The sequence below is a fragment of the Anthonomus grandis genome, chromosome 9, assembly GCF_022605725.1.
Source record: "Anthonomus grandis grandis chromosome 9, icAntGran1.3, whole genome shotgun sequence".
Taxonomy (NCBI): Eukaryota; Metazoa; Arthropoda; class Insecta; order Coleoptera; family Curculionidae; genus Anthonomus; species Anthonomus grandis.
In genome coordinates, this window is record NC_065554.1 from 5,296,786 (window position 1) to 5,315,331 (window position 18,546).

Below are 18,546 nucleotides of genomic sequence, written 5' to 3' on the forward strand. Positions count from 1 at the left end.
TAAGCCATCAAAAGGTTTTCGGTAGTCAATGTATGCTGCAAAAAGGTTTCTCTTATTGTTAAATGCCTGATTGTAAACTACGGAGTCGATATTTAGCTGTTCTTTACACCCCACGGCACCATTGATTTATTTATTTTTTTAATTTTTTTATTATAATTATAATTATTAATATTATTATTATAATTATTATTTTTAATATTATTATTATTATTATTCATTTATTATTTATATTATTTATTTTATGAAACTACAGTGAAAAACTGGCTAAAATTTTCGGGAAATAAAAAAACTAATAAAATGAAGAAGCCTGGCATGAATTTTAGTTCTTTGCACAAGTTTGTTAAAAATGAACAAAATATAATTTAAAAAAAAAACAGTGGCGTACTTCTTTTGTTATAAAATTTAACGTACATGTGCTGCAAGTCCGTCCCTAGACAAGTCAAATTACTTGCAATTCCTCAAAAAGTTGCCTCACCCCGTATCATTTCAAACCTAAAAAAATAATTTAAATCGCATTTTTAACACAAATTAAAGAAACGATTTTTTTGAAAAATTTCATGACCTTGTATTTTGAAATCGAGACACTTTCGATTAACGATGTTCGTAGCATTTGTGACTATTTGAAACCTCTGTAATAATTAGTCCATAGGATACACAAAAAAATGGTAATGAGTGATGCTGTCAGAAAGTAATTATGTGAAAGAGGTGTTACTGGTGACACGAGGGTGCTGAATTTATTAGTAGTGAATATGAGAAAAATAGCTGATCTTCAGAAATACGGCCATTATGAGTAAGTTCTTACAGATCTGTTTTATATTGCGCACTCTTGGTGCCGGCACAATTAGGTGTGAAAGACTCTGTTTAATTAGAAACGAATGCCCAATTCTTCGAGTACTGGCTGGTAAGACTGGAGATTGATTGACACAAATAAACACGAAGATATATTAAAAATATATTTTCTGTCTAATTTGCTGAGATGCCTATTATTTAGCGACAGTGAAACATCTAAGGAAGCTCGCACTAATTTAGTTCTAGCTAGTCGTCAAAGAAAGAGAAGTCTTATTGCCGTATACCTAAATATTAGAATTTAATATTGTCTTAATTGACCTAAACTGAGATACTGCAAGGCGACCAAGGTTTCCCGGTGAGTATATTTTATTATTCTAAAAGTTAACAAAGCAGTAATTGTTTGTGTATTATGTGTTTTATAATATCGTTCGAAATTTATCGAACGGAAAAATAAATTACAGCGTTTTCTTTTGGCTACTTTTATAATGTCAAAAAATTTTTTAATGATGTCAGATTGACAGTTTCCAATATATATCCACGCTTAGTGAAACATGCTGTAGTGGTATTAGATGTAGGCATTTCAAGTGTAATATATTAATTAAATTTGGACAGTTGCATTATTATATTTGGCAGAGGTTGGAATTAATATTAATTTTAATTGTAAAGAAAGGGGATATCATCATATGCGCATCAAGTTCAGGTGTTTATATTTTGCTGTTGTTTTGTAGTTGAATTTAGATTCATATCGTTGTATCATTTAATAAATAAAAAGCATAACACCTATAACATTCATCAACAATAAGTATCATATTTAATATATATTTAACTCTGTGGTATTATTGTATTAAGGACATTCGGTATATAAATATATTAAAATAAAATATTTAATATAATTTATAGCTGAGAACAACAAAAGTTAAAAACTAAAAAAATAACACTAAGATTTTCCGAAATTCTCGTGCTAATATTATACTTTTCTTGGCATCCAAACAAGCAGAATCTGCAAAACAAATAGAAGTAGCCAATTGAGGGATAAATGATAGCGTGTGAAAACCGAGGCATATTGCGAGAAGCGATAAAACAAATTGTTTTATTACATTTGAATTAATGTAACTATTATAGAAGAAAAATGCATTTTACGGCTTGTTTTGCTTATAATAAAATGAAAAATTTTATTGCTCGTTGGGTGGATACATTTTTTAATTAATTTTATTAATAGGCATCTAGATACATTTATATTTATTATGAATACATTAAAAATGCTCTTTATGGCATTCATTAAAATTATAGTAAATGTAATTCTATAAGTATTAAAATAATATTTTATCTCGGGGATTTTAAAGGAAAAAAATAATTACGTATTTTTTTTCTTTAAAACCTTTGTAGTAATTTGGTATAAGATGCGTGCACATTTTTGTGCTAAATTTAAAACTTTAATAGGTTTTTAATATTACTAACATTTAAAGAATTAATAGAATTAAAAGATACTACGAGCTGCTAATCTAAGTCTAGAATATTTGTGCGTTTACACGCTTAATTTGCATGTGCTACAAGCCATGTAATTAAGTTAAATTACATGTCACTAATAATTAATTAAACGTTACTCATATCCATGTAGATTGAAATAACTCTTTTTAAAAAAACATATCCTATTTTTGTGCTTTTTATCTTAAATAATGTTATTTATTAATAAATAAAAGCAATACATTATTATTTCAAATAAGATTTTGAGAAAATGTCGATTTAGATTTTGCTTTTAAAAGAAAAGTTAGTATATTAAATTTATTAGTAATTAAGTAGGCTTCAATAATGATAATAAAGAGAGTAATGATATAATGTTAAATTAGATTTTAAAAGTTGCCAGTTATGTTTATTGAATTTTATTTAGTTTTAAGTTAACTCCTCTTAGAATTTTTAACTTGATGTAGTATGTGTTAAAATGTTTATTTATTTATTAAATATTAAACTAAATAATTTTTACTATAATTTATATACTTTCGTACATAAGGTAAACTAGGTATTAATATTTGCTAACATACATATTTTAAAACTAATTCTAACGACTTCTGCTAATGTAATTTTACTGATCTAAGAAATTCATAAAAATACATTTTGCTTTTTCCTACATATTCTTGTGCTAGCAACATAACATTACGATATTTTGCATGCCTAATAGGTAAGGCATTTTCGTAACATTTTGGCATTAAAATTAAATTTGGTTTTGAGTTATTTCTATGCATCGTAAAATATGTAAAAAGATACCAGCAGACTGACTACATTTAACTCCATCTACGTTTTTTGTGTATTTGACTACGCTATACGTCGAAATAGTAAATTTTCCTTATAGACAGCTTTTGGCACTGGAAGAAAAAAATGTTTTAGGCCTTCGACATATATTATAACATGTATAACGTGTATAACGTATACATTATAACATGCGTCACAGGAATGGAATTCACAACTTAAGTAAGCACTTAACCAACATTTTGTAAAGCTATACCAGTATCGTTTGCAATAAAACCAAAAATTAAAAATGTACCTAAACGACTTGTTCAAATTGGAGTTTTGTAACGATTTCGACACATAAAGGTTTCTTCTCTTATACCAGATTACCATATGGCATAAAAACCGCCCCTGCAATTTTTTAAGAAATAATCATAGAACAAACTTTTTCATTAGCGGGAGTTACGTGTTTTATTGAAGATATTCTGGTTACGGGAAAGGATGATCTAAGACATTTGGAGCGCCTGGAATAAGTTTTTCGCCGTCTCCAAGAATGTGGGTTAAAAGTCAAAAAAGAAAAATGCTCCTTATTTCGTTTTCTGTTCATTACTTGGGTCATACTATAGATAAAATAGGTTTGCATAATACATCCAAAGAAAGAGTAACAGCAATAACAGAATGTCGAATACCTAAAAAAGTTTTGGGTAAGATAAATTTTTATTGCAAATTTTTTAAAAATGCATCGGTCATATAATCTTCTAATGAAGGATACAAAATGGTATTGGATGGATGCCTGTAAAAAAAGTTTTCAAGAAGCAAAAAAAATATTGATTTCATCTAGGGTACTAGTTTATGTTGATCCATCGAGTAAAAATTAAATTAACTGTAGGTGCATTTCAATTTGCTTTAGGCGCTACATTAAGCCATATTATTATTAAAAATATCGAAAAACCAATAGCATTTGCTTCACGACTACTAAATAAAGCAGAGAGTTCTTATTTCCAAATTGAAAAAGAAGCGGCTGCAGTTATTTTTGTTTTCAATAGTTTTTTCAGTATTTATACAGGGTGTCCGGAAAAAGAAGGCCAATCCGCCGGCCACATATAGGGAGGACCAAAATAATGCGACTTTCCTTATGCCATTTTTTAATTGGGCGCTCGGTATTCAATATACAGGGCGTCAAAATAAAAAAATATAAAATCATTTTTTTTGAAGTAAATCAAGTGTTTCATAAGATATTAAATTATAATTTGGTGTGAGGGGTTTTTTAGAACGAGAAATTGAAATGCGTTCAGGAATTCGCTATGCCTTGTAGAAAGTGCCACCTGCGGTATATTGCATGTGATAAAAATACCAAAATTTTTTGTAACACTGTATAATAAAGTTTTAGTAAAAAATTCTAATTTTCCAATCTTTCCTTGTAAAAAAAATATTCTTAATAAATGCCGGCCTGAGAATCCGTTTATTAGATATCTTAATTTTCAAATCTAGATACTTCTTTCTAAACAAATAGGCTGACCTCGGGCACTACCAAGTTTTAACGTACTATCAAAGTGATAAACTTAAACGCTTCTGACGCTCCTAACAAGCTTCTCAATTACTCCTTAAATAAATCTATAATTTTTAATTATATATTTGTATTTGGTGTGTTTTCTTACAACTTATTCTTCTCTTTAAAACCATAATGTCTCATAGACCAAGAAACATACACTTTTCCGAATTGGCGGATATTGTTATAATGTTTGGTAAGTTTTAGATATTATTGTAAATAGTAAATACCTATCAATTCTCAACTAGGAAAATTTGACTCCAATGCTAGTTTAGCCGCTAGACGCTATGCCCAGACATTCCCAAACCAATTTCATCCCAAAAGAAAATATTTTTTAAATTTGATTAACCGCCAGCCCATTAACGCCGAGTTTTTTTGTTTATTATTTTGATTGTTTTGTAGAAAATAAAGGTAAACGATCTTAGATTGACCTTTTTAATTTTTTTTGAAGTTTGGAAGTTGAAAAAAAAAGCTGATATCATATGGTATCCATCGGCGTTGAAGACTTTTTTATTGCAAAAAATTTTGAACTGCATAATACAAATAAAATATGTCAAAATAAATTTATTTAGTGTGATAAGTGGCAAAACAATTGATACACAAGCCGACATTACACTTTCGGCACATTGTTCTACCGAATGATTTGCATCCTACCCCAGCACATCTTCGCCGGTTACATGAAACCATAAAATGATCAATCCTATCAAATCGGATACCTGTATATACATTCTTTGAGAAAGAGCTTCTTCCAACAACCTTAGCAATTGTTTTGTACTTGGTCAAATTTACTTGACGATTTCTCTTCTAAAATTAAGTGCTGATATCTTTTCATTTTTGCATCTAAGGTACCAGGCATTATGCAGTGCTACGCCTATCAGCCAAGTAAAAATTGGCCAATACCATTTCTTACCACGAACTCCAATTCGGTACGTAGCAATACCCTGATCCATAAGATCGGTACCACCCATATTATGATTGTAGGCAGCGATACAGTGAGGACGAGAAATCATGATGTGCCTTTTTTCTTTTTGGCAGTATCTTTTTACTGCTCCTTCATGCTGAACACCAGCACTCGTTGTTATAGTAACGACAGCATTCTCTCAATAATCTGTTCATAAAAACCCCTATTATTTTTTTTTAAATTTTGTTTTTTTGGTCAACGGACATGGTTTTGGAATTTGGTTTTCTCGAATCGTTCCAATTGCACCATAACCTAAATTTCGAAGAAAAGCTAATAAATTTACACCGGTGAACAGATTATCAATGTGAATTATATATGGCAAGTTTGGCTGTGGTAATTCTTTCAACATTAAAATCATGGGCGCTGCACATTTACCAACTAATTTGCTGATGTCCGCTTGTTCTCGAGGATCATTGCCTTGATAAAGATCAAAATCGACCAGATATCCATCTTTAGTATTTAGAGCCCATACTTTGTAACCAAAGCGGATAGGTTTGCCACGGATGAATTGCTTACATCCGTGGCGCCCATAATATTTAATCATTGATTCATCGTAAGATAAATTTTGAGTAGGTTGAAAATTGAACAAAATTTTTTCTCTCAAGTCATCCATCAGAGGACGTAATTTCCAAGCCTTGTCTGATTGATTTATTTTAGTGTTATCGGCCATGTGGATAATTCTTTGAATTTTTAAGAACCTATCCCTCCTCATTGAGTCTGCTACCAGTTTGTTATGCATGTCGTCTTTCACATCCCAGTATAACCGTTTCGAAGGTAGGGGATTGTATCCAGTAAGAATTAAAATTCCAATAAAACAGCGGATTTCGTTTGATGTTATTTCTGGATCAGATTCATTTTTAAAATGGGCATAAAGTTGGGTTTGTTCAGCAAGGTATTGGTAAATGTTTTCATGAAAAAATAACTCAAAGAGATTAACAGGTGACATGTCTTTGTACTTAGAATAGTGTCCGGTTCCGGAAATTGTCTGGGCATTGGTTGAATATCACCAGGTATCCATTTTGCAGCTTCTTTTGTTAGAAGTCGATTTGCACTTTGATTCAGGATTTGATTCAATTAATTTTGAAGCTATTATTGGCTCCCGCACTTGCTCAGCGCCCTAGAAAAATATTGAATATTATAAAAAATATCATAATATTTAAAAAAATGCTTACGTTATCATCAGATTCATTACAGCTACTCGATTCTCCAACCGTGTCATTATTTACTAACTTTATTTCGGCTAGAGCGCACAATTGACGGCCTAGAAAATTGAAATAAGGAGAAACAGAATTGAGAGTGATAACCTAGTTTAACCATTAAGGTTGCATATCAATTCTCCTTCCTCCTCATCCGCGGAATCCTCATCTGAGTCTACGTTGGGGTCAGGAGGTTCCACAAATATTTCATCTACATTTTGTAGCAGTTCGTCATCTTCTTCAAGCATATCCAATGCTTGGGAAAGCAAAAAACCTCTTCTAAAACATTAAAAAAACATAAAAATAAAAAGCCTAAAACATGACACTGCTAGGTCCACAAACGCCTTCGGATACCATATGGTATCAGTGACTTTTGACCTATAATAGTGACGTCATGTGAGTTTCAAGAAGGTTTATTTACATTTAAGGGTATTTGGTCACTTATATTTCAATAAATAATAACAATAAATTCATTGAAAATTACACAGAATTAACTTAAAAGATACTTACGGCCATCGGGGTATTATGATTTACGTGCAGCGCCAACACGCGTGATTTTAAAATTATCTACCTCCAAAAAAACTTTACAAAATGAACAACCGCCCACGATAGTTGAAAGTCAACTGTCAAGTCTTCACTTATCCGCCAGGCGCACGATCTTCTGACATCGACCTTGACTACAATGTGCTGGAGAGGAGACACATGTTTTGTGATAGCATACGGTAGCCGTAGGCGCTAATGGGAGGAAGACTGGAAGTTTCAGCGAAAGATGTTTCAACCAGGGCAAAAGGAAGGAATTTTAAGAATTCCGAAGAATCACCAAACATTACTACTAGGGTTTTGGCTGAACGGGTGAGAAATATTGGGAAAACCGACACACATGGAGACAATATTTTATGGAGTCAACAACTTTCCCCATTTCATCTTCAAAAAGTACAAGGTCTTTTTCCTGACGATCCCGAGGCAAGACTTGCTTTTTGTAGATGGTTATGTGAAATGAATAATAGAAATGTAGGTTATTCATTTCTGTTGTTTCTACAAGAAATACTGCCCGATTTGCTTAATGATTTACTTCTAAATTTAAGACAAAATCTTTGATTTCAACTCGACGGTGCTTCGGCTCATTTTGCTATATATGTTAGGAACTACTTAGATCAAGTATTTCCTAATCGCTGGATTGGTCGGGGTCGCGATGCTCCTGTTCCGTGGCCACCCCGTTCGCTCGACCTTACACTATTGGATTTTTCAGTCTGGGGATGTATAAAAGATGTTGTGTATATAGTTTCGATTTTAAACGAGGATTATTGAAGGGAAATAATCATTGCAACTGGAGAGCATTTCAGGTTGAAACCAATACAAAGAATACAAAGCCTTAGATTTTATTTAATAAAGAGGCCTCGTATGTATATACAAATGAATAAAGATCACATAGAACAAATAATTTAGGATCATTATTGTATGATTTTTATTATAATAGTTAATAAGTATTAATTTAGAAAAATAATTTTCGTTTATTTTGTTAACTTGTTAAAATGTACCTAGATTATAAAATTAAGATATCTCATAAACGGATTCTCAGGCGGACATTAACCAAGAATACTTTTTTTACAAGAAAAGATTGGATGATTAGAATTTTTTAATAGAACTTTATTATACAGGGGCACAAAAAAGTGTTGATATTTTTAACACATGCAATATACTATAGGTGGCGGCCTCTGCAAGGTATAGTGAATCCGTGAACGGCTTTTCATTTTTCGTTCCAAAAAACCCCCTCACACAATATTTTAATTTAATATCTTATGAAACACTCGACTAACTTCAAAAAAACGATTTTATATTTCTTATTTTGACGCCCTGTATATTGAATACCGAGTGCCCCATTAAAAAATGGCATAACGAAAGTGGAATTATTTTGGTCCAACCTATATGTGACCGGCGTATTGGCTTCCTTTTTCCGGACACCCTGTATAATCAAACGTTTATATTATTTACAGATCATAAGCAGTTATTAACCATTTTTGGCGAAAAAAAAGGGCATTTCGGTTTTTGCAGCTAATAGGTTACAACGGTGGGCTTATATCCTATCAGGTTTCAATTTTGAAATTAAGTATGTTTGTTCAGAAAAAAATACATCGAACTTTTTTTAAAGAGTTCCTTTAGAAAATCAAATTAAAGGGCCAGATGAAGATAAACTTTTATTTTTTAATTTAAGTGCTGAAGTCTCAAATTTACGCTTTTTACAAAATCAAAAAATTCGTTTGCATTTTGTACGAATTAAGAATGAAATTGTTAAGGACAGCATTTTGGCTAAGGTATGTTTTTTTTTTTAAATGGATGGCGAAAGAGCTGCCCTGACTTTGTTATGGGGATTTAGATTAATTATTCCATTAAAATTTACAATCCACTCACATGAGAATGGTTAAAATGAAAGCGTTTGCTCGATCCTATGTTTGGTGGCCTCATATGGATTCTCAAATTGAGTTAATAGTAAAAAAGTGTCAGGTAAATAAAGTGTAAGTAAGTATTTTCCAAATCCCAGCAAAAAGTTCCTTTACAAGTTTGGGAATGGCCACGTAATCCTTAGACACGCTTACATGCGGATTTTTTTGGTCTATTAGTTCAGTAAATCTGTCAAATTTGTGACAAAAAATTACCTAGACACTTTTTTTGCGGAAATCGTTAAAAGAGCATACAAAAACTTAAAATTTGTGACCTCGACGCGTATAGTTTAGGTGAAGTTACTTGGACAAGTACAAAAACTAAAAACGTTTAGCACGCGGCGTTTTCTTATAAGGCATTGGCGTGCATATAATTTTTGTTTCTCTGGTTTAGTATATATAGTAAAAATATTTTTTTACAACCTACAAAAACATTTATCAATTCACACAAAAATCGTGGTTAGATTTAATGACACATATTTTTTACAGTTTTTTTTTTTAAATTATAACAAAAATTATCAATAAAAAATAAAGTTCTGAGTAAAAATGCAAACAAATTCGAAAAAATTGTAAGTGGTTCGTTGTAACACGGGTATAAAATTATATCGCCGCCTTGCTGCAATAGAATAATGTTATATTTGCCTCCGCTGATATTTGATTTTGATAAGCCCAAAAATTCCCACTGAACAATGAAATTTCATTGCTGAGCGAAATTTTTTGGTCTTATTGAAATCAAATATAACTGAAGATAACTACATAATCATAATTTTTCACCCAACATTTTTTACGTTAAAAAACGCTTACCTATTCAACATCACTCTCTATCTCTTCAGAACTAGATTCGTTATTGGCATTAATTATAATTGGATTAATTCGCAGTAAGATGCAGTATTCGCCTTCTATACTTTTAACGTGGGATACACACTACACAGGTCTTCCATAAATTGGTTTTGTCGATTTCTTGAATGACCGTTCGTATATTGTGTAGCACGGACGCGCTTAAATGCGGTGTTTGATTAATTTTACGCAACTGTTTCTTAATTGCTCCCCGGACCATCTGAATAGAATTAAAAATACAATAATATGGAGGTAATCGTAAAATGGAGTGGCCATGCGATTCGAAAAAACTGTCTAGAAAATATTAGAAAAGTCTTAGAAAATTTTTGAACTTTTGCTTCTTTATTATTGCTAATAATATTTTTTGTGGCCTTTAAAGGGACTTGCATGTTTTTGCTCATCATAAATTTAACTAGTATATCAGCCTTTTTACTACTATTGTTGGGGACTTTGGTGTCCGGCTTTATGCGGGAATGGTATAAAGCATTATCCATTACTATGACAGAATTGGACTTAAAATTCGGTAAAAGCTGTTCTTCCGCCCATTTTTCGAAAAGGTTGGCTGTCATGTCTTCGTGGTAATCTGCTGAAGATTGTTTTATATTTTTTGCCGATAGCAATAAAGCATTTGATATAAAACCATTCTCACTTCCGGCATGCAAAATTATAATTCTTTGGCTTGTAGAAGGAGCATTTAAACGGCATTTCATACTGTCATCCACCCACCTGTAATTGACAACATCGTGAGTGTCAAACCATATTTCATCTAAATACACTATAGGTCTGTTACTGCTTCGATATTGCGTTATTTTCCGTAAATATTCGTGCCTCAATGATACAAGGCAAGCAGATTCCATGACAAACATCCTTTTGTCATGGAATCCTTTTCCCTAATTTTTTTGTGTTTAAACCCACAATCTAGTAGAATCTGTCGTAACATGTGAAGTGATTGTTATGTATAGTTTGGATAGTTTTATAACTTATCATGAATCATTTCCATTGTTAAAACTTTATTTTCCTTATAAAAGCATAAATGATACGACGAATATATTCTTTTGTGCTGATGTCAATTTTCTTAAGCTTTTTACCAACTCGTTTGCGTTTAAGTGAGTGATCTATTACATTACTGGCTTTAACCACTCTAACAACAGTTGTGCGACTAAGCTTAGTCAACTCGCAAATTCTCGTACAAATTTTATTTTCAGACGAATCGCACTCATTAACACTTTCACTTTTTAAACTAGACTACATATTTAAGATAAACCTCTGAGTTTGAACGTACAAGTCTTTATGCAAAAATGATTTATTCTCGAATTTATACTAATTCGTCGCATATCACAAGATATTACATAAACATTTAGCTAATTATGTAGGTGAAAAAACTTATAATTAACAAGCATCGTAGGTTGATCATATTAACTTCATCAATTTAATCCTAAAATTTAATAATATAAAAATCATCTCGCCATTATGAAACGGTCATTAGGACGAATTAAAACACACCAGTAACGTTCAATCGCCTACGATTTAACCTTCTACAGGACAAATCACCTATCTAAGCTTTCACATGAATGAAATGTAGTGGGCACGTTACACAACTATTTACCAAGTTTCATTCATAAGTATTTCGGTTATTGGCCTTTTCTAGTAGCTATTGTATTTTATGCTTACATTAAAAAATACTGTTTATTACATCTCTGTGAGAGATTTGTTTAATATTTTCTAATTACCTAGTATGAAAATAAGGATAAGCCATATTAGATTTTTTATGAGTATAGTAGCAACTTTTGTATTAGCTATTCATACTTATTTTATAAGTTTTAATTTCATGCTACCACTGTCTATCAAGGCAAATTTTAAATTAACAAAAATACAAGGTTGACCACGGATTAGACATATTGAGGTTGTTAAGAAATAACTTATCAAAAAATTTAAATTTTACATTTTTGTTTTAAATACTAAATACTTTAGTAAAATCAATATCTTAAATTCCCATATTAGAACTTTTGCCTTAACATTTAATACTTACCTATTCTAATTCGCTATAAAAATATTGTGTAAATTTTGAACCTTATAAATTTTCCTTTTTATGAATATTATGTATGGCAAATCGGAAAAAGAGGTCAATTATATATTTTCCAAAGAAATACAGCAAATATTTTCAGCCTGAAAAATCTAACCGTTTTGGAGAAATGGATTTGTTATATAGTTATGCATATTAATTTTACAATTTTTAATTAGGAGCTTTCACAATATCTTATCCTAAATATTATACATTTCTTAACTTTGACCTAAAATTTGTTTTGTAACAGTTGTAGATTAAAAAAATTAATCGACATGCAAAATATTCTCGTTAAAGATATTTTTATATTACTAAAATGTTTGTTATTAATAAAATAAATTAGCACAGTTTAAAGATAACGGGCTTCTAAAGTTAAGACTTCTGGATTCGTTTATTTTTTTAATGAGTCACCATCAAACATATCTTACACAAAGCTAGTTCCAGCAGGATGTTTCTTCTACTACTAGAATTCTACTTCAACTTCACATACAATAAGTCCATAAATATTTTGCAAAACTTATTTTCGACCTCATAAGTTTTTTATGATATTGAGTGGCAACCAACGAGTTGCAAGTAATCTTTAGGGAGCTACCTAAATTTGAAATCTGAAAGTTAAATCATATTATGGAGATTTTCCACAAAGTAATATACAGGGTGATTTTTAAGTTGATACTTTTTTTTAACTGTGTATAGAACTCGGTAAAATATAATTTTTTTTCAAATAACTTTTTTCGATACAAAAACGAAGGTAAGGATACAAAGTTACGGTCTCATCCAATCTATATAATTTATTAAAAAAGCTTAAAAGCTACACGTGTTTCGCTCCTGTCGGAGCATTATCAGGCCTAGACCTACACAAATCACATTACATTTTTTCGATACACTCAAAAACAAGGGACATACAGAATAAAAAAAGTGAATATCTTTATAAGTGTTCATGTTTAGTTTTTGCTCGAATTTTTGTATTATCGATCACGCATTGTACCGATCAGTTAGTCTTAGACACTTTTGGTTTATTGTTCTTAAATTTAAATTTGCAAATCCTAAAAATGGCACATCGTTATGAAAACAATGAACTTGTGGATATGTTGCTTATTTATAGAAAGTGTCTTCAAAGTGCTGCTGCTGCTTCGGTATTCTACGCAGACCGCTTTCCTTTGCGAAATCATCCTACACCCAGAAGTTTCATAAAACTTATTCAACGGGCTAGGGATACTGGCGATTTACGGGAACATCGTGGAGGGCATGCAGAAAGAGGAAGGAGACCTGAAAATGTTCATAGGAAAGAACAAATTTTAAATCTCATCGAAGAAGATCCGACAACAAGTACTCGAGTTGTTGCAGGGCAGGTCGGATTAAGTCAAACAAAAGTATGGACAACATTGCGCGAGAATCAATTTAATTCCTTTCACGTTCAACATGTCCAAGCGCTACTGCCTGAAGACTTCCCCCGCAGAGTTCAGTCTTGTGAATGGTTCCTACAACAACATGAAAATGATCAACATTTTTCGAACAAAAGTTTAGCCATGGACGAGGCAACATTCCCCCGAAACAGAATTAATAATTTTCGAAATACGCATGTTTGGTCTGTTGATAATTCCCATGCAATTCGCAGAACCAATTTTCAACACCGCTTTTCTGCTAATGTGTAGGCAGGAACTGTGAATGGGATACTTGTTGGACCATTTATCTTACCACACCATTTGACGGGCGATGTTCATTTGGACTTTTTTCCAAATAATCTGCCTGTTCTGTTAGAAAACGTGCCACTGAATATCAGGCAAGCTATGTGGCTCCTGCAGGATGGAGCACCTGCCCATTTTAGACGAGAAGTGAGCGAATTTTTGGATATTAGTTAGAGAAATCGGTGGATTGGCCGAAATAGACCAGTTGCATGGCCACCAAGGTCGTCAGACCTAAATCCATGTGACTTTTTTTTGTGGGGGTATATGAAAAGTTTAGTTTTCAAGACTCCTATCGACACACAAGAAGATCTAATAGCACGTATTGAGCAGGCTGAGGCAACAGTTAGACAAAAACCGATTTCTCTATTGCGTGCCGTTACGGAACAGTGGTTACGTCGAGCAAATCATTGTCTTAAAAAAAATTGGACTCTTAATTGTATACGTAAACGTCAGACGCTTGGAGTTTCCTTCAATTTCCTTACAGAAGTGACGGGTGAGGATAAAGCCACATTCAAAAACCACCTGAGAATAACTCTTTGAGCAACAATAGCAGAACAGTTTGAGCAACTATTGGAAAGTGTAAAACCAAAAGTTCAAAAAGTTGATACAAATATAAAAGCTGCATTACCTGCAAGATTAAAACTACAAATTACCCTTCGTTACTTGGCAAGTGGATGATGTTTTCATACGCGAATGTTTGTATAGAGTTCCCAAATCTTCAATATCCAAGTTTTTACCTGCAGTACTTAAAGCAATTTATGAATCATTGGAGATGTATATTCAGGTAAGTTATATTCAGGTATGTTTTTTCGTCTTTGCATTTTTGGTTTAGGTTAAAAATATAAAAAGTGAATATATACTTTAATTATAAGTATGTCATGCTGAAAAAAATAATGATGAAAGTTGTGCTATAGATTCCAAACGTACATACCAAATGTACTTGCAAAATCTTTCTTTTTTATTGTAATTTAGCATTAAAAAAAAACCAAATATTCCTAAACCTAAAAAGAACAAGACAAGAAATTTAACTTATTTTCCATTTTCATCAAAACCACTTATACTGCGGATAACTTCACTTAATATACTATCAGTGATGTATTCTTCTGACAAACTGTCTTGGCTATTGCTGAGCGATTTATCTTGTTGTGCAGAAGTTGATGACCTGGGAGATAGATCTGATATATCAGATCTATTTAAATGGTGAATGTTATTCCTATTAGAGAGTAATAATTCCTGATTATGTGCAGGATTGTAAAATGCATTGCATGAAGCTGACGGTTCATTAATTTGCTGGTTTTGACGCATTAGTGCATTACCATGAGACGCTTTTCTTGGACTATGACACTCCATTGCATCAGCAATTGGAATTTCTCGTGATTGAGATGCTATGTTATTGGCAAAATGTGAAAACTCATCGACTATCTGGGTTTTTTGCACATGATTCTCTTAATGATTTTATTGATTCTTAATGATTTCTTTTAATGATTTTAAAGTATTTATCGTTTTTTCAATATGTTTAGGAGTCGCGCTTTTAAATTTTTTGATTCTTTTCGAAATTGATTTTGGTGTCTTAAAACTGCTACATTCCGGTTTTAAACTAGCAGTATGAAGTGTCGCTTTATTTATGGAATCATCTGTCTCACTAAATGCTTCATTTGTACTAGGTGACTCAGCAATAAAGGTGTCAGCATGGGCCTTAGCAGTATAGTCACTCTCGTTTTGTGTTTAAAATTCTTGTTCACTTTGTTCCTGGTCCGTTAAGTCACTGACATCTTTCTTAGGCTGCAAAAGAAATAAAAATATATATCAAAATATTTATTATTGTTTTATAAAATTTAATTTATTAAGATTTTACTTTTTTTCAGGTACCAAAAACTAACGCTGAGTGGAATATCATAGCGAGAGGGTTTGAAGAACGCTAGAACTTTCCAGGATGCTGTGGAGCTACTGACGGGAAACACGTCAACATTCAGCAACCACAGGGTAGTGGAAGTGATTTTTATAACTATAAGGGTTTTTTTAGCACCGTCCTTATGGCACTTGTTGATAGTAATTACAGTTTCATTTTTATAGATGTTGGGAGTCGGGGAAGAATGAATGACAGTACAATTTTTAACCAATCTACATTAAAAACCTCCATAGAGGATAATTCGCCTAATTTTCCAAACTGGGGTGTAATTCTAGGCGACGAGGGGTTTGCTCTTAAAGAATATCTTATGAAGCTTTTGAAGTTAAAAGATTTTTAATTATCGGCTCTTTTAGGCTAGACGAGTAGTTGAGAATGCATTTGGAATAATGGCAATGAGATTTCGGATTTATCGTAGCCCTATTTACTTGTGTCCCGAAAAGGTAGACAAAATTGAGGACCTTGCTGTAAGATGGGTGTAGCTCCAATTTTTGGTCAATTTATGTTGAAACATACGCTATATGTAAAAAATATAGCGAATCCAATGGTGTAAAAACGATGCAGATCCGATAATAAATAGGCAAGTTACACGAATTTTTGTATTTGCATCCTTATTTGTTTGGTGCAATATGGTGCTCCGGAGCTGCACCTTTTTTGCACCAAGTGATCGTAAATGCTCATTGGGATTGCGCATAATCCGTCGGCTTCGCCGCGTCGCGACTCGCAATGTAAATAATCTCATCCACTGTATCATTTGCATTTTGTGAGTACGGTACGCTCCGCGCGATAAAAAACACGTGTTTTGGGCTCTGCGTAGTTTATTCTGCTTCTATCACTGTTGACTCGTTTTGACCTGCAGTTTCGGTTCATTCGTGCTTCTTAAAAATGAGTGAATCTGAGTCAGATCCATTTGCTCTTAGTGGCTCAGCATATGAACCTACAAGTTTAGACGAAACTTCTGATCCTAAAGTGGCTGGGCCTTCATCCAGAAAATGAAGTGGAAGAAAAAAACTGGTTGTTTTACAAAAATGGCTCATTGTGCCCTCAAGCTCTGATGAAAGCCTTGACGAGGTCCAGGGGGGGAATTCTGTAAGGTAAATAGTTATTACGAACGATTTTTCTAATCCTGGTACTTTCTTATGTGTAAATACTGTAAATTTTGCTATTAAATTCGGCTGTAGTTTTGTCTATTTTAAAAAGTAAAAAAATATAAACTTGATATAACAAATTTAACGCCTTCCATATTTTTCTTACAGAATCGCCCCACTGACTTCACTTGCCAAGAAATATCCAAAGAAAAAACGTACTTCTTTGAACAAACAAACCGGTAAGACTCCGGAACTTCAAGTTATGCTTCAGGGTGGTTCTCATGATATATCCGAAGAGGAGCCCACAATACCTGTAATGAAGAACAGAAAAAGTGCCAACCCTGCTGCGTGGAAAAGAAACGTTAAAAAAAAGGCGATTGCAGAAGGAAAAATATATACTAATTGGAAACGCGTAGAGAAAGGGCCGAGATCAATTGGTAGTAACTGCAACTGTAGGTATAAGTGTTTTCAGAATATAGATGAAGAAACAAGGAAGACCATTTTAGAAAAATTTAACAAAATCGGTGACAGAAATTTGCAAAATATTTATTTAGGTGGTCTGATTCAAACGACATCTATTCAAAGAGTTCGTAAAAAGAACAATCAAAGACAAGATCGTACTTGTTCTCATAAGTATTTTGTAAAGTTGAGACAACAATCCAAACGAGTTTGTAGGCATGCTTTTGGCTCGATTCACGGTATATCAAGGAAACGAGTAGACCATGTTGCGCAAACTTTTCGTGCCAGGAATATTGCAGCATTGCCTTGTAACAAGAGAAAGTATAAAACTAGACCTAATCGAAAATCATAGGATATCTTACAAAATTTAACCACACATATTAAAAGCTTTTCACGAAGAGAGTCCCACTATAGTAGGAGTAAGTCTTTAAGGAACTTTGCTTAGAACTTTATGAGCCGGAAAGTGCGAGCAACTTTGAACACAAACCTCAAGTCACGTATGACTTTTATTATCGATTTTTTAAAGAAAACTTTAACTATAATTTTAGTACGCCTCGCTCGGACACGTGTAAGAAATGTGATATGTTGCATAATAAACTTAAAGATGTAACCCTTGACGAAAAAGATTTGGAAATGGATAAGGAGAGTCACGAAATTAAGGCAGATCTGTTTTTTAAGGATTTAAAAGAAAAGACTGGCCTGTGTAAAAATAGCGCTGAAGTGAAAGTTTTGACTTTTGACTACCAGCAAAATCTTCCTCTCCCAAAAGTTCCTGTTGGCGAGGCTTTCTACAAGCACCAGTTGTGGATATATAACTTTTGCATCCATTCTGGTAAGACTAACAAAGCACACTTTTATCTACATGATGAAACTATGGCTCGAAAATCGCCTAATGAAAGAGTGTCACTTTTATATCATTACATTACCTATATACTTCCTCAAAACGTCAAGCTTTTGTACCTATTTTCGGATAATGCGGCAGCATAAAACACAAACTCAATAATGGTGCAGTTTTTGTATTTACCTGTACGCACATCGTCTATTCAAAAAGTTGTTCATCGCTTTCCTGAGCCGGGTCATAGCTTCCTACCGTGTGACCGGTGCTTTGGTGTCATTGAAAAATTTTTAAGAAAGAAGGACTACGTTTTTAATCTCCAACAGTACGTTGATTATATCAAGCACCCATCGAAGCAGTTTATTCCCGTTTTAGTGAAACAAAACACGATTCTCAACTTTAGCACTCATTTTAACTTAAGTGCTAACCGGCAAAGATTCCAAATTTCGAAATACCGAATATTTGAGTATAGTAAGGAACATTTAAACTATATAAGAGTAAATGTCTCTACTGGTCTC